This window comes from Gorilla gorilla, chromosome 23 (assembly GCF_029281585.2).
Source record: "Gorilla gorilla gorilla isolate KB3781 chromosome 23, NHGRI_mGorGor1-v2.1_pri, whole genome shotgun sequence".
In the NCBI taxonomy this organism is placed as follows: Eukaryota; Metazoa; Chordata; class Mammalia; order Primates; family Hominidae; genus Gorilla; species Gorilla gorilla.
Genome location: NC_086018.1, coordinates 17158925 through 17182938, shown reverse-complemented (window position 1 = coordinate 17182938; position 24014 = coordinate 17158925). Strand labels below are relative to the sequence as shown.

At 62.4% G+C, this 24014-nt stretch overlaps 1 long non-coding RNA gene across 1 annotated transcript; it reads right to left on the bottom strand.

The window, feature by feature from the left end:
• Window positions 1–10498: 10498 nt before the first annotated feature.
• Window positions 10499–22493, bottom strand: LOC129529574 (uncharacterized). The gene is made up of 4 exons (XR_008675120.1): window positions 21859–22493; window positions 20561–20808; window positions 16591–16824; window positions 10499–14579 (listed from the first exon to the last, which is right to left on the bottom strand). It is a non-coding gene; the product is annotated as an uncharacterized lncRNA (long non-coding RNA).
• Window positions 22494–24014: the final 1521 nt, after the last annotated feature.

Genomic DNA, 24014 nt, shown 5'->3' with positions numbered 1-24014 from the left:
CCGAGCTCCTCCTATCCATCTCTGCACATTCAAGACACAATGAGTCTTAGTCACGCCCACACTTAGAGTGAATTTTTGCAATTAAGTTCTTTCCTTAAAGTCTGCTACAACCAGCCAGAGTCTTAACTCAGGACAGAGTATGTTTCAGTCTAGGGAGATAAAATAGGGCGATACCCTGCAAACATCTGCAGGGCTGTGCAGGGTCAGAGGAAGCAGCCCAGTTCTAAGGGAAGAAATTTCGGGAAGGAAGTCACCGCTCCTAAATGAAAAAGAGCTATGCAACATCAGAGCTGCCTGGGAGGTAAGCAAACACAGTGCCCCAGGGAGAGCAAAGTGACCCTTCTCCCCTGAGGGTGGTGGGACACTGGGCTGCAGGGATGGAATTTGAAGGGCTTTTTTCTGACTCCAGAATTGGGTGTCTGGCTTTGCTTCCTAGGGATGGAGGTGCCTTCGGACTCTCAGTGTCTCCGCCCCGGCCTCAGTGCTGTACTTTGGAGCTTGCTTGCCTCCTCCACAGCCCTCCTTGCTAGCCCAGGACCAGGGGAGTATGGGGTGACTGTGTTCTGGATCAGGGACCAGGGCAGAGGTCTGAGGCTGCAGTGGTAAAAGAAATATCCCAGTTTGACTCCCCGGAGCCTTGTAGGTGTTGTGAGAAGTGATAAAATGATTGTAGAGTCCCTAGCATGGTGTCAGCAAATTATATCTGCCATGTATCCCTTTACACACATATACGCACACCTCTACATCATATCTGCAAATTCTACCATGAGGATGCAGCGAGGGTCATTGTGCAGGTGCTGAGGACACAGTCCCGGGGTCTGGACACCAGCCTTTTGGTACAGGATGTCTCCCCCTTCATTCTACACGTGCTACCTTTTTTAATGTGGCCCCAACTGTCCCCTGCTCTGATCTTAAGGCTGGAAGTCTCCAAATCGGTGCCCAGGCCCTTTCAGACCTCCTGACAGCCCCCACCCCAACCCCAATCAACAGTTGGCCTATGGCCTGGACCTAGCCCCAGAGCCTCCCCCCATGGTTTATAAGAACAGCCAGCATCAAGCATCTTGGATTTCAGATAGGGGGACCCCCCACCTGGTGGCAGCTGACACCTGAGCCCACCCTACCTAGTGGCAAGGGGCAGGGGTGAGTGACCCAGCTGGAGAGAGCTGCCATGGGAACAGTCAGAAAATCCCAGTGTCACTCATCCTGATGCCAGAGGGGAGACTGAGGCACAGAACAGGGCAAGGCTGTGGGCATCTATGCAGGGCCAGGATGAGCCAGGGTCCTGCCACATCCCGGCCCCTGGTGCCCTGCCCACCCCTGCTGTCTACCCGCCCGCCCAGGCAGAAAATGGCCATTTCCTCCAGCCCCCGCCCCAGGGAGTGACACGGAGCTGGCAAAACAAACAGGCCATTCCTCCTGTGGCCGCTGGCTGGTGATGGATGGCCAGAGGGGCTGGCTGTGCTGATGGACGACCGCCCATCATGTGTGGGCCGGGGGTGGGGCCTGTCCAGGCCTCGGCCCAGGCACGGACACAGACTCCTCATCCCACTCTGAGACACTCCCGCGGTGGGGACCCATAGGGACTGAGGCCCAGCACATCAATCCCTGGAGCGTCCAGCTCCATGGGAGCTGAGTTCCATGAGTTGTCCAGGTCCCCACTGCAGGTAGGGATGTGCCAGGATGACAGCATCTGTGAGGATGGGGTCTCCCGGGCACCTCCTCAGCTCCTGCCAGTTGCCAAGGGCAAGAGCCCCCTCCTCACACTTCTGCAGTCTGGGTAGACTGGGCTGCGGTCCCCTGAAGCATGGGGCTGGGGACCTCCATGGCCCAGGCCCCCCAGCAGGGCTCACGCAGGCTGGGTTGGGTCTGGGCTTCTTCTGTGGAGAGGTGTACCTGCAGGACTGATGGGGCACCAGGTCTGGGGGCCAGGTCCTGGCTGTGGAGAAAAGGCCTTGGAGGGGCCGGGTCTCTGAGCTCCAGTGGGGTTGGGTAGGCACGCAGGAGGGCCAGGGCATGAACAGAAATGGGTCAGGGGCTGAGGGCTGGGGGCGTCTGACAGGACCCGGCCCACATGGCAGTGGCCTTAGAAGGCCCCAGGGTTCTCTGTCCTGGTCAGCCTGTCTGTCTGGTCAGGCCCGGGATTGTCACCTCACTGGTGAGATGGGCAAGCCGAGGCTGGAGAGAGGTCTGACTGAAGGGAACACAGGCCCAGGCTGAGATGGCCCCTGCTGTGCGCCCTGAGCTCTGCTACACCTGTCCACTGGCCCCCACAGCTGCCCATACCTCCAGACCGGGCTGATTCAGAGCCTTCTGGTCCTGATGCTGGCCACCTGCGGGGGCTGAAGGACACCCAGCTCCCCAACCTGAGGCCTGCTGCAGCACGGGCCACCCAGCAGCTGGCTGGCCGAAGAGGAAGGGGCAGCTGCGGCCAGGCCTCTGACCCTCCGGCTCGTCTGGCCGAGAGGAAGCTTCCGAGACCCCCACTTCCTGGACCTCTGAGTGGGCTGAGGCCCCACTTCCGCCGAGAGCCCTGAGCCCTGCTGTCAGCCTCTCCAATCCCAGTCCTGAAGCCCCACAACCCCCCAGCTACGTGTTTCCTGCTGCATGGGGTGGTGGTCAAGGGGGCGGTGACCAGGACACTCACCCAGATCTGGGGTCGGCAGGAAGCCCCATTGAATAGGGTGGGTGAGGACTGAGCTGATTGACCTCCCCTGGGGATGGGGCTGCCCATGGAGCCGGGTGATGACCTCTGCTAGGAGGGCCCATCAGATCCAGGCTAGCCCGCTGGTCCAAGGCCAGCCCTGCAGGATTGTAGCCAAAAGGGAGCTTCGATGCAGCCATTCAGCTTCCTGGGGTGGGCTGGGGATGGCCCAGGCCCGCAGGCCCCATGGAGATGGGCGGTGGAGCAGCAGCTGGTGCCCAAGCGGAACCTATCTGAAGGAGGCTCTGTGGCGCTGGGGAAGGCTGGGCATGGGGGCAGGGCAGGTCGTGCCTCCCTCTGACCAGGGTTGTGGGGCAAGGGAAGTGGGGCTCCAGGGGGAGGTTTTCAGGTCCTGGGGTCCAGGAGGTTCCAACTGTGCCTCCCAGGCTGGTTGAGGCCGAGACACCTCTGCCTCTCCATGCTGTAGGGACAGGAAATCTGGGGTCTGGCCCAGGCTGGCAGACTGGGGGCAGAACCAAGGCCCATGCGGGGCAGGAAGTGGCCCTAGACTCCAGCGGGGGTGGGGTGGCCTCCCAGGAGCCATTTCCTCCCTGGAAACATCCTGCCTGGGCAGCAGGAGGGAAAAGAGGGATCCAGCCCCGGCTGGGCAGGAAGGGCCTGGGGCTCAGCATCCCCTCGGGCAGGGCTCTGGGAGCTCCCAGGAGGGAATGACCTCATGGCACGCCTGAGCCTCCGGAGCTGAAAGGCTGGGCTGGGCCTCCCGCCAGCCCCCCACCCAACCTGAGCTCCCGGGCCTGTCCCCTTGTCCTGGCCTCCCTAGAGTTTCTGGTGCCATCAGCCCCCATCGTCCCGAGGCCAGGAACTCAAAGCCAGACTAGCTTGTTTCCCATATGAAGCATGGCCAGCACCCGTGCCTCCCAGCCTGCACATGGCCGATGGATGAGAGGAGAAGGCCTAGAGGGAGGGGCCCTGCAGGCAGTGAGCAACCCACGGCGTCAGCCCAGCTGCCCCTGCTTGGGCATGGTGGGGGTCAGAGGCCCAGCTCCCACCCCTGTGGCCTAAATATAACCTGAGCAGGCGCCTGGCTGGGAATAGAGACCTCTGTCAGCTCCCAGCAGGTGCTAGTGGGAAGAAGGTCAGCATGATTGGCAGGGGTGCCAGTGAGCAAGCGGCCAGACTTGGGTCATGTGAGTGTCCAGTGGCACGGTCTGAGGGTGGGATGGTGTGTCCTCACAGGACAGCTGGGTGCCCAGCCTCCCCTGCTCGAGGCAGCCCTGGCCCCTGCCGTTGCCTGTGCCCATGACTGAATGTGCTGCCACGCCCCAGGAAGGGGGGCCAGTCTGGCACTGGCAGCGTGGCTGAGCCCTTGTGCATGGGTCCAAACCTAACCGATGTCCCTCTGTCCCTTGTCCCGGCAGGGCTCTTCTGTCCCCTCCACCCTCAGGCCTCATCTTGCCCTGCATGCTGGTCCTTGTTCCACCCCTCCCGCAAAAAAAAAAAAAAAAAAAAAAAAAAAAAAAAAAAAAAAAAAAAAAAATCCCTCACAAAACTCTTCAACTAGCCCAGCTGATGGCACTTGATCCAGTGTCCTCCGGAGTCCCCTCTGGCCCTCAGCTCCTGTCCCGGCCTCTAGCTCCCCAACTGACCGTCAGGTGAGGCCCCCTTGAGCCCCACATCACTGGGCCCAGGGCTGCGAGAACAGCAGGTGGGCTGGCCCCGGGGGGAGTCCCTGCCCTCTCCCTTCTTCAGCTGCCCTCCCCAGCCTCTCAGGTGGCATCCTGGGCCTCAGGTCCCCTGGCCTGTTTGGGAGCCCATGTCACATCCCTCTGCCAGCCACCCTTGTGCATGGTTCTCACCAGCTGGCCCTGCTGCCGTTGCCCTAAAGCACAGCCTTCTCTCCCTGTCCTTTCCGCCGAGTGGAAGTGTCATGCTAAGAATCTGCGAATACACTGGAAAATACCAAGCAGACCCGGGAGAGATGGACCCTCCCCGGTTTCCAGTGGTGACCCTGTGCAAGGGTCCTGGGGCAGGAACAGCGACTCCTGGGGAGGAGAGGCCTGTGTGAGGCACTGCAGGCTGCAGTGGTCGGCCTGACCCTTAGAGAGGGAATGGGGAGGGCTGGTGGAGGGGAGGGTGAAGGGCAACGAGCCTGAGGCACCCAGCCGCCCCTGGACCCCACTGAGGTGTGTGCTGATTGAATAAGCAGGTGTTTGTCCTGCCCCTATGACGTGCGCACCACTGTGCCCACTATGAAACATGTCACCATCTCAGGGGACAGAATTCCAGAGCCTTAGGCTCTGGAGTCTTGGGTCCAGGGACTCTGAACAGAACCTTGGGGAGTCAGTCCTACCCAGCCAGCCTGCCGTGGCTGCTGGCACCATTTGCACACCCCTAGTGATGAGAAGCCCACTCCCCAGAAGCAGCCTGTGGCATCTGGGGCAGCTGGCATGGCAGTGCTCACTTTGCAGGCTGGCGGGTGGAAATCCCCCTCCACTGAGGGATGCACAGGGCCAGCGTGGGGTGCCTGGTAGGACAGGCCTTGAACTCAGGGTTGGATGGGCCTATCACTCCTGCCCTGGCTCTCAGGGCTCTGCCGGGGCAGAACCCCAGCTCCAAGGCCCTGCCCACACTGGCCCAGTAGACATGGGAGTCTGCACTGTGGGCTTGTTTGCTCTCCGTCTAGTTTTTCTGGTTTGGAGCCTGGGTGCCCAAGCTGGGCCAGGGGGTTGGGGATGGGCAGAGGGGGGCTGTGGGTAGGGGCTGGGCCTAGTGCCAGGTCATCCCTGGGCCTGGCCTCACTGCCACCTCCTGCCCTCGCCTGCCTTTGCTTGTGGACATGTGGGTGAGCGCCACCCTGGGGTGCTGGGGGACATCTCACGGGCTTCCACAGGCTTTGAGGAGGGGGCCTGGTTTTGAGCCTGTCTGCCTCCAGCCTCTGGCTGGGTCACAGGCCTGGGAGGGGACCCAGGGTGCAGCCCCACAGGAGATTCTGCGGTCAGAGGGTCTGGGGGCGAGGATGGGACAGGTTTCCGGTGATCCCTAGCCTTAGTTCTCGGCCGTTGACCTTCCTCAAAGAGGCCTGGGAAGCAAGGTCTGTGTGCCTGGGATGCTGCCTGAGGCTGGGAGGGGGCAGGGACTCCACCCAGGCCGCCCCAGTGCCATGGGCTCAAAAGGACCTCACCTGACAGGTGGGGAACCAGAGCCCGGGACAGGCGTTGAGGGCCAGTGCGGATTGGAGAGGACGCCAGACAGCAGGTGGTGGCCAGCACTCAGGCCCCAGGCACAGGGAGCCTCCACCCACATGGCGGCGTCCTGCCCCCCATTCAAATCCTGGCTCCTCCACTTGGTCTGGTGCGGCCCTAACCTCACTCTGCCTCTGGAGGGGACAGATGGGGATCTTGCGGCGTTCCTCCCCACCCTGGTGCCCCATGTTCCACTGATCACCTCTTCTTTCCACCTCAATCCTAACAAAGTGCCTGGATACCCTCTCCTCTCCTCGCCTCCAAATCTGCCATCTGTCATTTCCCGAGACACATGTGGGGAAACTGAGGCCCAAAGGATGAAAGAAAATGCTGAGGGAAAGCAATGGGGGCTTGGGTGGAGCTGTGGGCAGGGGTGTTATGGGGCCTTGGAGGCAGCAGTAGGCCCCCTGGGGAGCACTGGTTCCCCAGGCAACCTGGCTTCAGCCACCGCTGGGCACACTTCCCCAGCCCCCACAGCCTGGCAGGAGTCTACCCACAGCAGCAGCCTGGATTCCAGGCCTAGTGAGAGGCTGGACCAAGGATCTGTGCATGGCATCTGGGCGCCTAAAGTGGGAAGTGGGGCTGCAGAGGCCCAGGGTGGGCACCACCCCTAGCTCTCCTGCCAGCTGCCCTTCCTCTGGGCAGCTCAGGACACCCGGCCTTAACACCAACCCAACATTTACCATCTCCATTTCAGAGCTGGGGAAACTAAGGCGGCGTGACGTCATGTGTCTGTCCTCACAGCATGAGTCCAAGACTGTCCAGTGAGGTAAGTGGCGGGGCCAAGCCTGGGACTGCCCGAGGCGGGGGGCTGGTGGGTTTCCCGGGGGGCAATGGACAAGGAATTCCCCATCAGGGGAGGGTTGCTGAGTGCCTGCGCTGGAGCTAGGAAGTGGGGGGCATTCCTGGGCTCACGATTTAGGCAGGATTCCAGTGGGTTTCGAGGGTGCACAGGAGTCCACCAGGGCAGTAGGACCAGCGAGGAGCAGACCAAAGTCAGGTGGTGACACCCTCCAAGGCCCCATGAGACAGCCAGAGCTTCAGGTGAGCAGACAGTGCCTGGAGGCGGGACATGGCCGAGGTGGACTCATGCTCAGGTCTGCACGAACCCAAACAGCTGGCCAGAGCTCCGTCCCTCCTCCAGACTGAGGCAGGAGGACCTCAGGGGTGGTGAGGAAGGGTCCACACAGCCAGGCCAGCTGTAGGCTCTCTGGAAGCACTGTTCCCACCCTGGCCCTTGGTTTCCCCATCTGTAAAATGTGGAGATGGTCCAGAGGAGGCTTGTCAGCTAGTGGGTAGGAGCTTGGCCCAGCCCCACCAGCTGAGAGCAGACAAGGGCCTTGGTGCCAAGTGCTTGGAGGGCTGGGCTGGATACTGGGCTGGCTGGGTCCTTAGGATGGCCTGTTCTGGGAGAACCTGGAGAACATCTCTCCCCTACACCCCCACATTCCCAGCTGGGCCCAGCTGACCCTGCCTCCGAAACATTTTTTGGAGATACGGCCTTCATTATTAGGCCTTAATTCCTCACTGCCCAACACGGCCCCTGCCTCCCTGCTCTGCTGTCCCTGACCCAGTCACCCCTCCACTTGTGATGCTCCTGCTCTCAAAGGCCCCCAAGGAGGCTCCCAGAAGGAGGATGGCACCACTGAGTCCCAGTGTGGGGCCTGGAGCCTGGAACTCATGCCCCTGAGCCCAGGCCAGCTTCACTCAGCCTCAGCTGAGCGTCAGGCTGCCCTATGGTCCAAGCGATGGGAAGTCCCTTCTATATATAGAGAAAAAAACCCTATCATGGCTGGGTGCCATGGCTCACGCCTATAATCCCAGCACTTTGGGAGGCTGAGGAGGGAGGATCACCTGAGGTCAGGAGTTCGAGACCAACCTGGGTAACATCGCAAGATCCCACCTACAAAATATAAAAAATTAAATTAGCCAGGCACGGTGGTGTGTGTCTGTGGTCCCAGTTACTCAGGAGGCTGAGGTGGGAGGATCCATTGAGCCCAGTGGTTCAAGACTGCAGTGAGCTGTGACTGTGCCACTGCTCTCCAGCCTGGGCGACAGAGCGAGATCCCATCTGTTGCGGTTCCAAGCGCAGGAATCCTGCAACACCCCAGGCAGACATCGCCAGTCAGTTCCAGATCTCCTGTCCTCTCAGATAGGAAGCTTCAAGTGTCAGCTCTGAGCTCCAAGTGGCTCTTGCCAGTGGCTCAAAAGCAGCACCTGTACACGCCCACCCTGCTAGTGGTAGGAAAGGGAGTATCCCTGGGCTCTGGGTCAGGCAAAGCCAGCCCTAGAGGGGTTCAGGGCTCCCAGTGAGCCTCATCTGGTGCTGGCAGCCGAGAGAGGGACCAGCAGAGCGGAGAGCCGACAACGGGGCCCCACCCGCAGGTTTCGGGGAACCTCAAGGTGCCCAAGGGGTTCCAGCCTTGCCCCTGCCTCCTGTCACCAGAATCTGCAGTCCAGGGAGGGGCAGGATTGGTTCAGGGGAGGGGTCCTCTCCTCCTCGCTGGCCCTGCCCCCACAAGGCCCGGGCGGGCGCCGAGGCCCAGCTCGGGCTCCAGAAACATTTGCTTTAAGTCTTAAAATATCAGGTTCCCGCATCATGGGGCTTCCCTCGGGGCCCGCTGGGCAGGCAGGAGGGATTTTAGGAGTAAGAAGAATCCCGCTCTGGCCCCCACGCTGCCAGCAGCTCTGCCTTCTCTTGGCCTCAGCTGAAGCCAGCCAAATGTTTGTGGGGTGGCTGGCTGGGCACCCACTCTCCTGCTTTGGAGGAGCCCCCAGTTGGCCTGTCCTCTTCAGGGTCCCTCCACCCTGCTCAGAACATTGGACAGGTGGAGGCCAGGCCCCAGTGGCCTTGGTTCCTGCCCAGAGTTCAGACTTGCTCCCATAGGAACATGGATACTGTCAGCCAAGGACAGTTCAGATGGGGAAACTGAGGCATTGGGAACGAAGCCTCCTTGAGGAGTCAGCCTTTTTTGCTCCTGGGGGTGGAAATGTGCACCCCCACTCTGGTGTCCAGTGTTGTGCCAGATGAGGGGCATCAGGAGTCTTGTAAAGAGAATGACACCAGCTGGGTGCAGGGCCCAGTATTCGGGGTGGGGTCCTGGGGCAGGAACACTTGCATGGGGTCTTGAAGGTTAAGTAGGAGTTTTAGGATGGCCCTGGTGCAAAGGCTCCCTCGACAGGAGGAGCAGCCACAGCAGAGGCCTGGAGGGCTTGGGCTGGCGCCAGGCTCATGGTGTATAATGGAGGCCCTGGTCCGCCAACACAGGCCCAGGGAGGAGGTGGGCTTGGGTGCTGGGTGAGGGGATGGGGCCTCAGGGTGATTCCATGCTCGGAGCAGGCTTTGGGACCTGCTGCAGTTGGGCTTGGGGAGACAGGAGAGCACCCCCTTCTTGCGGGCTCTGCCACTCAGCTCGAAGGCGGTTCTCTCCTACCTCTGCTGCCCAGGGACCACTGACTGGAGGAAGATATGGCCCCCACACCCCCTCACTCCCTCCCAGGCAGACCACCGGCCTTGGCCCCAGGGACAGGCCTTGGTGCAGAGTGGGAATTGGAGCCAGGCAGCAACAGCTGGGCCCACTGGTGCATCCCCCGCCAGGGGCCCCTGCCTTCGTTCCCAGGCCCCCGAACCAGCCCGTTCCCAGGCTGCACCCCACCCCCGAAAACACACTGCCTGGGATGTGGGCAGAGGAGGCTTCCAGGGGACCACCGGCTGGGAGGTCTCGCCTGTCCCCTGGCTACCAGGACACAGGACCAGCCACCCGCAAGCCCTGAGGAGGCCCCACCTCCATCCCTTGTGCTTGTGTCCGTGGGCACTCCCTCTGTAGGAATACACACTCCAGAGTGGGGGCGTGGGAACTCGGCAGTGCTCACGCCCCCTGTCCAGCGGGGACCATGTCGGGGGGGCGGGACCCCAGCAATTCTCAGAGCAGTTTTGCGCTGATCTGTCTGTGTGGAATCGTGTCGTTTGAGGGCTGCTGTCCCTTCTTGGCAGCACGCGTGGGCTCTCTGCTTGCTTCCTTGGGAGCAGGTCCCCACGCCCTGCTGGCAGACAGTCGGGGGTGCCAACTTCTCTCTGTGGCCAGCGAGGCTGTGCTGAGGCCACGAGTACCTGTGTAGCCACCTGGTGTCCTCTGGAGAGACCTGGGTGGGTCTGTCCCTACCCGTGCCCGCCCCAGGATTCTGGGGTGTCTGAGCATCCGGCTGCCTGTCTGTGCCCAGGGCCCCCCACACCCGGTGCTGGGGTGAAACTCCCATTTTACATGTGGGGAAACTAAGGCCATGGCAGACCCCTGAGGAGCGGGAGGGGCATCTTGTGGCTCAACAGCCATGGCTGCAAGTGACACGGAGACATGGGGGAGGGGCACAGATGGATGCCTAAGACCCACACTGTCTGGGCCGTCCTCCTTCGTGTCCGGGGCTGTAGAAGGCAGGGCTGGGGTGGCTCCCTCAACCCTGAGGAACCAAGCACCGTGTCCCAAGGATCTGAGGTCGCTGGAGTCCCCGAAACCCGAGCCAGCGGCTGGCCCTGGGAATGGGCGTCTGACCCCTCTGCGGCCTCCGGGATCCCAGAGAAAATCCTCGAGGCCGAGTTAATACCACGACCAATTTTTATTTCAACAAAGTTAATTCTCAACAATGTGATACTAACGGAGAGGGATTTTCCTGCTTTGGAGGAGGGGGTGGGGGTCCTGACACGGCGCCACCCCTCCCCTCCCACTACAGCTGTCCTCGCCACAGGGCAGGGAGTGGGCCTGGAGGGTGCAGTGGGGAATGGAGCAGTGCCTCTCCTGGAGGCGACCCCAGACCCCCAGGGAGGGCTGCCTCCTCTATCCTGCCCGAATGCCCTCCCTCTACACAAGCCCCTCCCCAACCCCTGAGATGGGCCAGGGGAGCTCTAAGCACCCCCACCTCTCCTTATCTCCTGAGGGCCAGGTCTGACTCTGTCTGTGACCTGGGCACGCAGGGGTTGATTGGGAAGTTGTGCTAAGGAATGCATGAGCCCCAGTCCCTAGTGGACCCCTGACTACTCCCTGTGGTAGCTGGCCAGGATTCAAACTGGGCAGGAGCAACCTTCCAGGCACCTCTGCCCAACTGGGGAGCCCCAAGGGAGTAGAAGGGGAGACTGGAGGAGGAGGGGCACTCGGGCTTGACCTCAGTGACCTCCCAGCTGAGCCCACAGCCGGACCCGGAAGCCACTCCTCCTGCTTGGATAATCGATGGTCTGGAGGGTCCCGAGCCCTGTCAGAAATTCCTCCTGACAATGACCACATGGGCTGTCTCCCAGGGCTAGGCCCTGCCCTGGCCGCCGGGCCACCTCTCTTGGTCCTGGCCCGCTCCGTCACCTTAACCTCGGCCCCTCTGGCCTCAGGTGGGCACTCACTATTCCCTCCTAGACAGAGGGGATGCAGGGCCCAGGCAAGGCATGCCCCCTCCCTGCTGGCCCTGTGCCCTCCCCACCCTGCAAACCCCAGCACTGCCCAGGGCCTGCCACCCCGAGTGTTGCATGGGTGGCTCCTATGGGCATAGCCAGGGGAGCCCATGATGGGGGGACAGATGGGTGGAGAGGAGGGGCGTTTCCAGTAAAGGGACCAGAGTGTGCAAAGGTTGAGGGGTGCCTCACTCAGAGGGCACTGCCAGAGGGCAGGAGTGAGGCCCAAGGGCACTGCCGACAGGCCAAAGTCAAACCAGATGGGCTGAGGGCCCTGGGGGGCAGGCGGGCCATTCGTCACCGTTATCTGCCTCACTGCCGAAATCACAAACACATTTTTAAGTGAAGGACTGGCTGCCACTGGCCTGCGGGCCCTGATGCCGCCCAGCTGTGGCCATATTGGGGGCGGGGGTGGTGCAGGAGGGAAGGGTGCCTGCTACCTCAGGACCCACCCCCCAGGCTGTGTACTGGGGCTGCCTGAGGGGACAGAGGGGCTCCAGGTGAGGGATGTACTTTCTGAATGGGCTGCTGGCTCAGTGGTCATTCCACAGGATGGGGCTAGAGGCAGAGACCAAGGAGAGAGACAAAGACAGAAATAGGGGCAGTGATAAAGAGAGACAGAGATGCATGCAGCGGGCCCAGTACTTGTCATCAGAGACCCTCCCAGTGTGCGCAGCACCAAGCCATCCAAGCTGCGAGGCACGGCCCAGTCTCACGGCGGCTGTGTCTGGCCTGTGTGATGTGGGCAGGGCCATGGGAGACTCAGGGTGGCCCGTGGCTCCCCGTCTCTTGAGGTGCAGGTGAGGGTGGGGCCGGCACTCCATGTGGCCATTGCTCTGGGAGCATAATGCAGGTCCTGCCTGGCACCCGGCAGTCCCTTCGACCCGGCACCCTGGACCCCTGGGCAGGTCCTCAGGGGTGGGGGGCGCCAGGAGAAATGGCCTGTGACGGGGTGGGCGTCCATGGCGGGAAAGCAAACAGTGTCAGTGGCTAATGAGCGGGAACCGGGCCTGGGGCCGAGGGCCGGGGAGGGGCACGGCCATCGCTCATCCTGACAGCGGGCGGTGAGGGGGGGCTGGGGCCGAGATGGGAGGGAGCTTGAGAGCCGACAGAGGGTCCCCTGGAGACCCGACCCTGCACACAGACAGACCGGGGGACGGAGGGGAGGCAGCCAGGTCCCAGGCCCCAGCTGTGGCCCTGATGGGACCAGCTTGCCAATTTGCTCCATCAGCTCCCTGTTGAGCCTTCAGCCGGAAGCCCCACCTCCAGACTTTGCAGGACAAAGGCGGCTCCGTGGGGAGGGGTGTGCCTAGGACCCCCCTTATTGCATACTAGGGAGCAGGAATCCAGGATCTTGAGGCTCTGTTATCCTACCCATGTGACCTGGGACCTGTGCTCTCCCTGGGCCTCAGTTTCCCCATCTTTACAAGGCAGAGGAGGGCAGGTGAGCTCTGAGGGGCTCTCTGCTCTGATTTGACAGTATCTCCGCTCCTCTTCCCTGTGTGCAGCCCCCGCTGCCCTCGAGGCCCCCACCCTTTCTGACAGTCCTCCCCAGATCTCAATACTCCCAGTGGGCCCAGTGGCAGTGGGTGGCTGACTCAGCACCTGAGGGGAGCCACCCCCACACCTGCTGTCCCTGGGGCATCCAAGTTGTCCCCTCTTTCATAGGTGGGAAGATGAGAAGCCGACTGGAAGGGGGCATGGAGGCTGGGACATTAGGTTGGGCTCTGGGCCTCCATGCTCTGGCACGTGGGCAGCCACTGTGCCCCCAGCCCTCACCCAGGCAGAGTGGCCTCGCCTCTCATTGCCCCAAGCACCCTGAAGTTGCAGGGTTTCTGTGCAAGACCAGACCTTGGGAGCACCCCTAAGCCCTCCCGGCCCAGCCCCTGCCCCCATGGCCCCACAACAGCCCAGTGGAGTGGACTGGAGGTTCCTGCCTGAGAGGTATCCCGGCCCCTGTCCTGCCTCAGCCAGGAAGGGGGTGCAGCCATAAATTCACACCGCCAGCCGCCCGCGGGATAAATGTGTCGTCGACTGCACAATTTACGAGCACACCCCTGGCCCGAAAGGCAGAGAAAATAAGCCTCTGTGTACACATGGTGCAGCGGGCAGGGCCAAGCTGCTACGAGGGGCACACAGCAGGGAGGCGGGGCAAGAGGTGTGAGGACACACTCATGGGGGCATGGGACACAGATGGAGGTGTGAGTGCATATCTCTGGCACATCCACACACACACACACAGGGTGGGACTGGCACACTTAGAAGGTGGCCCAGCATGCCTGGGGCCACTCTGCAGGCTTGCCACCCGGAAGCTGAGTGGTTAGCCTTGAGGGTGACCCACTGTGGGGCGGTGATGTCTCCCAGGGAAGGAGACCCTCCGATGTTTGCTGTGCATGTACCTGTGTGAGCAGGTTCTTGCCCGCCCCAGGAGGCCCAGGAGGACACTGACAAGGGGTGGCCTTAGGGCCACTGCATGGGGAGTCAGAGGCAGAGCTGGTACCGCATGACACAGGGGAGTGCTTCGGGAGATGGGGCACACAGGAACAAGGGCTGGGGCTGGTGATGCCTTGGCTCTGCTTGGGGTCCTACCTGTTTTTGAGACTCAATCGGCCTTGTCCCAGAGGCCTGGGGACCCAGGCGGCCTCTGAGCACATCCAGACACCAGTGCAAAAGGAGCAAGGCCATGCAGCCCCAAACCCTCACAGGCCTGCCATCACACCTGTGCACAGCAGGCTTGTGGCTCCACTGGTGTCAACCAAACTCCAGCCCGAGTCACCTGCTAGGGCCAATCCAGGTACAGCAGCCCACGCCTGAGAGAACATGGGGAGGACTGCAGGAAGATTCTGGCAGCACTCAGGGAGGATGTGGAGAGGATCCAGGAAAGACTGGGAGGACTCCAGGAGACAACCTGGGGAGGGTTCAGGGAGCATTTGGGAAGATTCAGGGAGGGCTCTGGGAGGATTCAGGGAGGACCCAGGGGGACTTATAACAGCAGGATTGAGTCTAGCCAGGACTTGGGAGGTCTGTGGAGTCTTCTGGCTGGCCTTAGCAGGAAACACCCTTCTGCCTGTGATCTGGGGATGCTCTCCATGCTCCAGCTGGTCCTCCTGTTGACCTTGCCACAAGAGACACAAGAGTGTGAAACTCTGGGACAACTCCTGTTAGCAGTGGGTCCTTGGCCAACAGAGAAGAGGCTGACTGATATCCCAGAGACATCCATGGCAGCACACGGCACCTGGCACCCCTGGGGAGAAAAGGCCAGATCACTGACCCCTAGACTATGGACCCTGAGCAGACACCTGCTGACCTGGGACACCCAGAGCAGGACTCTTCATGCTCAGAACCCCAGACCAGGGACTCATAGACTAACATTCCATAGACCAGGGATTCCCATACCAGAGAGTCCCATGCCAAGGACCCCCGCCAAGGACCCCAGGGCAGGGGGTGGCCAAGAGAGGCATTTAGTGCCAAGAGAGGCCCTGGGCTCACACAAACAGGTCCGTCCCCACTTTTGCCACAAAGAAAGTCAGTGGTCTCCCACTCCCCTCAGCATAGACGCCTGGAACCTGCTTGGTCTCAGAGTGACCAGGTCCTTGGCCTCATGTACTGCTCTAGGTACTGGTGCCTCTCTGGCCCTAGCCCCCAGGCTACCCTCCTGGAGGAATCCAGTGCAGTTGGTGCCGTGCGAGCACCTTCAGTGGGCAATAAGGGCACGGGGTGGGCATGCTGGGACAGGCGGCTGTCAGGGGCTCCTACCCTCCCCAGCCCTGCTCAGACAGCAGCCCGTTCCTCGGCATTTACAAAGATTGGCTGGAACTCTTCAAGAGCATCTTTAAATAAACAAAGCATAGAGAAAAGCAACTCCCCAAATACAAAGCACATCAAAATAGATTTTGAAGCAGACACCCGGGCAGAGCTTGGCCCTGGATCTGCCCGTAGGCACCTCCTTGAAGCCCCACCCCAGCTTGGGATCCCCTGACTGGCAGGTACAGCTGCCACATGGTGCAATGCAGTTGGCAGAAGCCTTGGTCTGCTCTGTGGGCTGATGCTGCCCTGGGACCCTCACCCCTGGCTCACTGGACCCCCAGCCATAGACTGAGGCTTTCCTCCCAGGAGTGGGCACCCTAATTCTGTCAACATGGTCCAGCCAAATGGGGACCTGCTGGTGCCCAACTGGGGTCTGTGCCCCCACATCCCATGGGTCCATCAGGCAAAGTTCAATGGCTTCCCTTCCAGATCCTCCCATCTTTGAGGGTTCCTGTACCCCACCAGGAGTGCAGTGAACTTGCAGGGCTGGCCCTAAGGTCCTACATGGCTGGGACAAAGACAGTGGAGAGAGTCGCACCTGGGCGGCCTGGGAAGGGCAGGGCAGACTGGTCCCTGTGGTTGAGTGAGCCCTCGCCTTCCCGGCCCATTTCCAGTCTGTTAGGCCTGGAGTCCCTCAATTTGTCAGACATGCTTAAATACACCTAGGTGAGCCCCAAAGGACTTGGTACTAAGGGGAATCCCAGTGCGGGGAGGAGGGAGCTGGCCCTCTCAGGAGGGATGGAAGAGGAGTGAAGTGCCTCTGCCAGGTGGGGGTCTGGGGCCAAGGGATCTGCACCCCCCAGCCCTTGACCCTGGCAGCCGGCAGGCTCCAGACAGGTCTGCACACTGGTATGAATGATTGAACGTGAATGGATGACCGGAGATGGGCTCCCCTGCACACCCCAGCACCCTACTCCCCTCGTGCTCTTCTCCCTGGGACATTCTGGAAAAGCCAGACCCTCCTACAGGCTGAGCTGAGCACACCTCCAGCTGCTGCACACTCTGAACCCTCCCCTGAGACGTCGCTAGTGCTAGACTCAAGGGTTTGCTCTGAGGATGAAGGCGACAGTCCAGGTAACCAGGCCCAGGCCAGCCCAGGGACAGTCAGTGCCTGTCTCAGGCACAGAATTCCAACATCTCTGAAGGTCTTTCTAGACAAGAAGCAGCCCCCATCCCCAACACCACGGCTCTTTGAGACAAGCTGGGGTGATGTCATGGTGGACATCTGTGTTTCCTTGTGTACAATGCCCTTATGCCCACCACGGGAACCCTGGGAACGTCTGTAGGATAGACCCTGGACAGGGGTTGCTGAGGCTGGCCCGGCTAGAACTAGGCTGCTGAGCACACCCCACAGCTCCAGGGAGCACTCCCCCAGGCCCTCTCAAGCCTCTCCCACTGGGTACTGACTCTGCACCTGCCCTGTGTGTATGTGTGTGGGGTGCGCTCACCTGCGGGGGATCCACCTGGCCCATCTCTCACCACCTTTTGTCCAGCTGGCCCTCAGTACCCTGGGGGGTGGTGGTGACAGGAAGACAGGATAGAAGGAGGCATTTCCTATGGGCAGAGAAGACCCCCAGGAGGGCTTCACTGGGTAGGACATGCTGACCCCTAGTTCCTGAGGGGCCAGCAACAGGGGGTCTCCTGATGAGGACACAGAGTTGCTCCCTGCAGACGTTTCCTGTCTGGAGAGAGAAAGTGAGGATGTGAGTGTGTACATCCAGTGTAGACAGTGCTCAGTCAGTTCGACTGTGCTGGGCGTGGGGGCCACTGGGGTTCCCCTCAGGGCTGTTTATTTTTATTTTATTTTTTTGAGACAGAGTTTAGCTCTATCACCCAGGTTGGCGTGAAGTGGCGTGATCTGGGGTCACTGCAACCTCTGCCTCCTGGGCTCAAGCCATCCTCCCCCTGCAGCCTCCAGAGTAGCTGGGATTACAGGTGCCCAACACCACCACGCCCGGCTAATTTTTGTATTTTTAGTAGAGGCAGAGTTTCAAGGCCAGGCTGGTCTTGAACTCCTGGCCTCAAATGATATGCCTGCCTCAGCCTGAGGGCTGTTTAAAGAGGGACAGACACAGCCAAGGACAGGCCTAGTCCCCAAGACCAGTGGCCCTGAAGCCCTCCCTTCAGCCTGTGGAGGTAGTGCTTTGAGAGCCCCTGCTGATTTACGGTCCTCCTGGGGGCGGGCAGGCGGGGGACGGAGTTATGGCTGCAAAGGTCTCCCTCCCTCCTCCACCTCCCTGTTGGGGGTCAGCCAGGGTGGGGGTACGGTGGCTCTCAGCTGGTTTCCAGATGGGCTTTGTGGAAGGGGCGCCCAGAGCGGGGAGGCCAGACACCCAAGCAAGGGTCCTGGCCCGTGTCAACGGGGCCACCACAGTGCCACTGTCTCTGGTCTCTCCTCTAGACCTGGCTCCCATCTCTGTCTCAGTCCCCATCTCTGTCACATGCAACACCCCTTCCCCACCCGTTGGCAGGGTGGGTGGGGGTGGGACCTGGTGATTTATCACCTTCAGCCTGTCTTCCATCGGAAACACAGGGGGTGGGCGCAGACGCTGCGCTGAGCTATGGGCCCCCAGGGCCCCACCACCCACCCCAATGTTGTTGCTCCGTCTGGGCAGGGGGTGCAGTCCCCCCCACGTGGCCAGGACTTCAGCTCCCCAGACCTTCCCAGGACCTCCTCCACGGGGCCCCATTAATGCCTCAGCTAGTGGGGGGTCAGCCCAGCTCTGAAGCTGAGGCTAGGGCCACCCCAGGCTGGAGGGACCCCACGAAGGACCCCACAGGCAACTCTCTCCAGGCGGGGCCAGAGGTGACAGAGCCTCTTTTCCTGCATCATTGATGGCCCGTGGACCCGGCATCCCTGGCAGAGGCCGTGGAGCCCTGGCCTTCAGGTCGCCCGCCCCTCCCCCGCGGCGGTGTGCACAGCCGGGGGCCCAATAAGTGTTTACCGAGCAAACACCAGCGGGAGGGGGACAGCGCACCTGGGTTGACCCCCACGCCCAGTGGAAGAAGTCCCTTATCTTCCCGGTTGACAGGCTGTCAGTGCACCAGGGCAGGGGCGGGGGCTACGCTCATCCCGCCCCGTCTGTCAGCCGCCACGCGGCGACACCCTCCCCGCCCTCACTAGGGGCAGCCTGCCCGTCCCACTCGGTGCAGCTCGCCGCCAGCCTGGACAACCCAGCGCCCCCGCTCCAGGCCTCCGTTTCTCCGCGGACCCCAGCTGTCTGCACCCACAGTGCCCACCTCTTTCCGCGCTCTCCCCTTAGCCAGCGTTTTCTGCAGACCGCGAGCGCCCTCTGGTGCCTGCCTAGGGTTGCTCGCCCATGGGGAGGACACGACTAGGCCCTCGCCCTGGGAGCTCCCTGGCCGGTCTGTGAAACCGGCGGGTGCGGCCTGAGCTGTGAGCCTCGCGGCCCAGCCCTCACTGACCACCACTGGCCATCACAGACTGGGTTGGAGAGGCTGCCGCTGACACGGCGTTTGTCTTGGCCTTTGTGGGACAAGACAGATGACCATCTTGCAGGGCCTCACTCACTCACTCGCTCGCTCACTCACTAGCTGGCTGTGTATAGGCCCAAGATGTGGCTTGAACCCCAGGTGGGTCTTGGGGACACAGGCCTGGAGACTGTCCTGCACTGTGTGTCAGGCCAGGGCAGGCCTAGAAAGCTCTGTGAGGATGGTCTTGAGAGGAGCCTCTAAGATTGAGGAGTAGCCACAGCGGGAAGGGCGTGCCCCGCGGAGGGACTGGCGCGGGCAAAGGCATGGAGGGCCTGGCCCATGGGGGAGGGTGCACCAGGGCTGGGCCTTGACCTAAGGCTGAGATCCCAGGAGCCCAGGGAGGTGGGGTGGGCAATGGTGGTGAGAAGGCCCTTGGGCTGCAGGGCAAAGAGCCCTGAATCAGCTAGCCTGGGACTGGAGGTGTGGGGTCCAGGCAGGGCTTGGAGACGGGACCCCCAACCTGTTCCTGCCTAGAAGGAAGAGTCTGAGGTCACAGAGGGGCCCAGCTCATCAGTGGGGAGGGGGCCCTGGGGCAGGTGTGTTGTCTGTGAAATGAAGGACAATGCTGGGGTCAAGGTGGTGCCCAGATCTGCAGGGAGGGTGTGCCTTTCTCCCGTCCCCACAGGGCCATTCAGGTGTACCGAACTGGGACTACTCACTTCCCCACACCCCTTGGAGGCTGAGGCCCCAGGGTCAGTGTGTGTGGAGGGTCAGCTCAGAGTCAGGCGTGGGGACTGGGGGCTCTCAGGCAGCCAAGGAAGGTCAGCCAGCGAGGGCAGCCCTGTGCCTTCCACGGTCAGTACCTTGGCACGAACCAGTCTAAACCACGGAGAGCCGGCAAGAGGAGGGACTGTGGAGGAATCATAGGGTTCGGCTGCCCCGCCGACCAGCAGGCAGGAAGTTCTTCCTTAGGTCTAACCACACAGTGATTCCAGCCGCTTTCCTCAACAGGAGGCCCTCTGCCTCTGCAGCTCCTGCCCTTCAGGGCCCCCCTGCCACCCCCTGAGCGACACCCTGGCCCAGGAGACCTCAAGCCTTGCAGGCAGTGGGCTGCCCACTCCCCCTATCTCCTGCTGGGGCCTTTTCCCACAGACCAGAGGAGCGTCCTTCTCTTGGCTGGGGGCCACCTAAGACCCTGGGCCACTTTCTCCTGGGCTGTACATTTGCACCCCAAAGACCTCAGTGAGGCAGAGAGGGGATCCAAGAGGCCTGCCTCAGCCCTGTTTCCAGTTCACACAAAAAATGCTCTGGGGCCCAGCAGAGAGCCCCCTTCTGGGATCTGGTTTCTTAGAGAAAGTGGGGAGCACACCCCCTCCCCTGCCTTGCCTGGACTGAGTTTACAGTGTTGCACACGCACAGTGTTATGACGATGGTTACCTCTGACCTCCACTAGGACCTCTGGAGGTGCCAGGCCACCGCTGGGGAGGGCAAGCTGGGCAGTTCATTTGTATAAAGGGGGCCACTGTCCTCGATGTGGTGATAAGGCCGGATGGACAACCACAGTCGGCTGCAGCCCACAATGGGCCGGATGCCCTGCACCTGCTCACAAAGGCAGGGGTGGTTCCTGCCTCACGTCTGACCGGCAGCCTCGAGATAGCATCAGCCCCGCAGGAGGGCCATCTGTCTTGTCCCACAAAGGCCAGGACAAAAGCCATGTCAGTGGCAGCCTCCCCGACCCGGTCAGTGGTGGTCAGTGATGGCCACTGGGGGCTGAGGGCCTTCCTGGGCCGGGCAGCCAGGACCTGAGGCTCCTCATCTGGGGCCTCTCTGGGATGCATGGGGAATAGCTTCCATTGTTCATAAGGCCAGACAGGTGGGGGCCACATGGACGGTGGCAGAGGGACCCTGTCCCTGGCACCCCAGGCCAGCCCAAATAGTGAGGAAGGCGTCAGTCACCTCCTAAGTTGGGCACCATGTGCTGACCTGTTTGCTCAGCTCCAGAATCCAGGCAGGGCAGTGGGAGGCCAGAGACTGGAGAACTCTGAGAAGCCCCTTGCTGGTCTGGGCAGTCGGAGACGCCTTCCTGAGGGAAGTGGTGGCCCGGTGGGGGACTCGCCAGAGGCACAGGAGATGAGCAAGGAGCAGTGGCATGGAGAGTACCTTGTGCCAGTCAGAAGGAACAGTATGCAGACCCCGTGTGGCGCAGCCTGGGAGCCTGGGGAAGGCAGCAGCTGTGGGCAGGGACAGGAACGGCTCTTGGCTGGCAGGAGCAGGCTGCCAGCCCTGAGCCCTGGCAGAAGGGGTCTGGGGCCAGGGCCGCTGCTGTGGGATGGGGAGGGATGGCAGGAGGAGGGTTTGGGGGTGTTGGTGGAGCCTGTTGGGGGGGCAAGTTCACTCCAGAACACAATGATTCCAGAGACCCTGCAACCCCTGAGGTCCACTCATCGCTGTGGGGCCCTCCAAGAATCCCCACCGCACGTGACTCTGTCACATAGATGCCATCTTCTCATTCGGATGGTCCAGGGATCCCGGATGGAGCAACAGACCCGAACCAGCCCTAGTCACCTGCCCCAACGCTCCCCTAGTGAACTGAATGCTGCCAACACCGCAGTCCCTGCATCAGAAAACCCAACCCTTGAAATGCTCTTGGTGTCCTCATGGCCGGCACTGTCCACAAGAACCAGCCCCTGAACATGCTCAGAGGACAAGGCACACTGCTGGGACTGTCCTCACTGCCTACAGTGTTCTCACCACCCCCAAAGCATCCTCACTGCCCCCACAGCGTCCTCACTGTCTACTGTGTCCTTACTGCCCCCATAGCACTCTCACTGTCCGCGCAGCGCCCTCACTGTCCCCACAGCACTCTCACTGTCCACAGCGTCCTCACCATCCCCACAGCGTCCTCACCGCATCCACAGCATCCTCAACATCCGCAGCGCCCTCACCGCCCCCACAGCGTCCTCACCGCGTCCACAGCGCCCTCACCGTCCACAGCGTCCTCACGGCGTCCACAGTGCCCTCACCGTCCCCACAGCGCCCTCACCGTCCACAGCGCCCTCACCGCATCCACAGAGTCCTCACCGCCCCCACAGCGCCCTCACCACCCCCACAGCGTCCTCACGGCGTCCACAGCGCCCTCACCGTCCCCACAGCGCCCTCACGGCGTCCACAGCGCCCTCACTGCCCCCACAGTGCCCTCACCGCGTCCACAGCGCCCTCACCGCCCCCACAGCGTCCTCACGGCATCCACAGCATCCTCACGGTCCCCACAGCGTCCTCACCGTCCCCACAGCGTCCTCACGGCGTCCACAGCGTCCTCCACGTCCTCACCATCCCCACAGCGTCCTCACCGCCCCCACAGTGTCCTCATGGTCCACAGCGTCCTCACTGCCCCCACAGCGTCCTCACGGCATCCACAGCATCCTCACGGTCCCCACAGCGTCCTCACCGCCCCCACAGCGTCCTCACGGCATCCACAGCATCCTCACGGTCCCCACAGCGTCCTCACCGTCCCCACAGCGTCCTCACGGCGTCCACAGCGTCCTCCACGTCCTCACCATCCCCACAGCGTCCTCACCGCCCCCACAGCGTCCTCACGGCATCCACAGCATCCTCACGGTCCCCACAGCGTCCTCACCGTCCCCACAGCGTCCTCACGGCGTCCACAGCGTCCTCCACGTCCTCACCATCCCCACAGCGTCCTCACCGCCCCCACAGCGTCCTCACGGCATCCACAGCATCCTCACGGTCCCCACAGCGTCCTCACCGCCCCCACAGCGTCCTCACTGCCCCCACAGCGTTCTCACCGTCCCCACAGCGTCCTCACCGCCCCCACAGCGTCCCCATTGCCTCCACAGCCTCTTCACTGTCCACAGCGTCCTCACCTCCCCCACAGGGTCCTCACCGCCCCCCAGCGTCCTCACCGCGTCCACAGGGTCCTCACCGCCCCCCAGCGTCCTCACCGCCCCCACAGCGTCCTCAACGTCCACAGCGTCTTCACCGCCCCCACAGCGTCCTCACCGCCCCCACAGCGTCCTCACCGCCCCCACAGCGTCCTCACCGCCCCCACAGCGTCCTCACCGCCCCCACAGCGTCCTCACCGCCCCCACAGCGTCCTCACCGCGTCCACAGGGTCCTCACCGCGTCCACAGCGTCCTCAACGTCCACAGCGTCTTCACCGCCCCCACAGCGTCCTCACCGCGTCCACAGCGTTCTCACCGTCCCCACAGCGTCCTCAACGTCCACAGCGTCTTCACCGTCTCCACAGCGTCCTCACCGCCCCCACAGCGTCCTCACCGCCCCCCAGCGTCCTCACCGCCCCCACAGCGTCCTCACCGCCCCCACAGCGTCCTCACCGCGTCCACAGGGTCCTCACCGCCCCCCAGCGTCCTCAACGTCCACAGCGTCTTCACCGCCCCCACAGCGTCCTCACCGCCCCCACAGCGTCCTCACCGCCCCTACAGCGTCCTCACCGCGTCCACAGGGTCCTCACCGCCCCCCAGCGTCCTCACCGCCCCCCACAGCGTCCTCACCGCCCCCCACAGCGTCCTCACCGCGTCCACAGCGTCCTCACCGCCCCCTACAGCGTCCTCACCGCCCCCACAGCGCTCTCACCGCCCCCCACGGCGTCCTCACCGCCCCCCACGGCGTCCTCACCGCCCCCCACGGCGTCCTCACCGCCCCCCACGGCGTCCTCACCGCCCCCACGGCGCCCTCACCGCGTCCACGGCGTCCTCACCGCGTCCACAGCGTCCTCACCGCGTCCACAGCGTCCTCACCGCGTCCACAGCGTCCTCACCGCCCCCTACAGCGTCCTCACCGCCCCCACAGCGTCATTGTCCCCAACGTCCTCATTTTTACCTCCAGCGTCGTCAGTGTCCACAGCGTCCTCACCGCCCCCACAGCGTCCCCATTGCCTCCACAGCCTCTTCACTGTCTACAGCGTCCTCACCGCGTCCACAGCGCCCTCACCGCCTCCACAGCGTCCTCACCGCCCCCACAGCGTCCCCATTGCCTCCACAGCCTCTTCACTGTCCACAGCGTCCTCACCGCCCCCACAGCGCCCTCACCGCCTCCACAGCGTCCTCACTGTCCACAGCGTCCCCATTGTCTCCACAGCCTCCTCACTGTCCACAGCGTCCTCAGCGCCCCCACAGCGTCCTCACCGCGTCCACAGAGTCCTCACCGCCCCCACAGAGTCCTCACCGCGTCCACAGCGTCCTCACCGCCCCCACAGCGTCCCCATTGCCTCCACAGCCTCTTCACTGTCCACAGCGTCCTCACCGCCCCCACAGCGCTCTCACCCCCTCCACAGCGTCCTCACTGTCCACAGCGTCCCCATTGTCTCCACAGCCTCCTCACTGTCCACAGCGTCCTCACCGCCCCCACAGCGTCCCCATTGCCTCCACAGCCTCTTCACTGTCCACAGCGTCCTCAC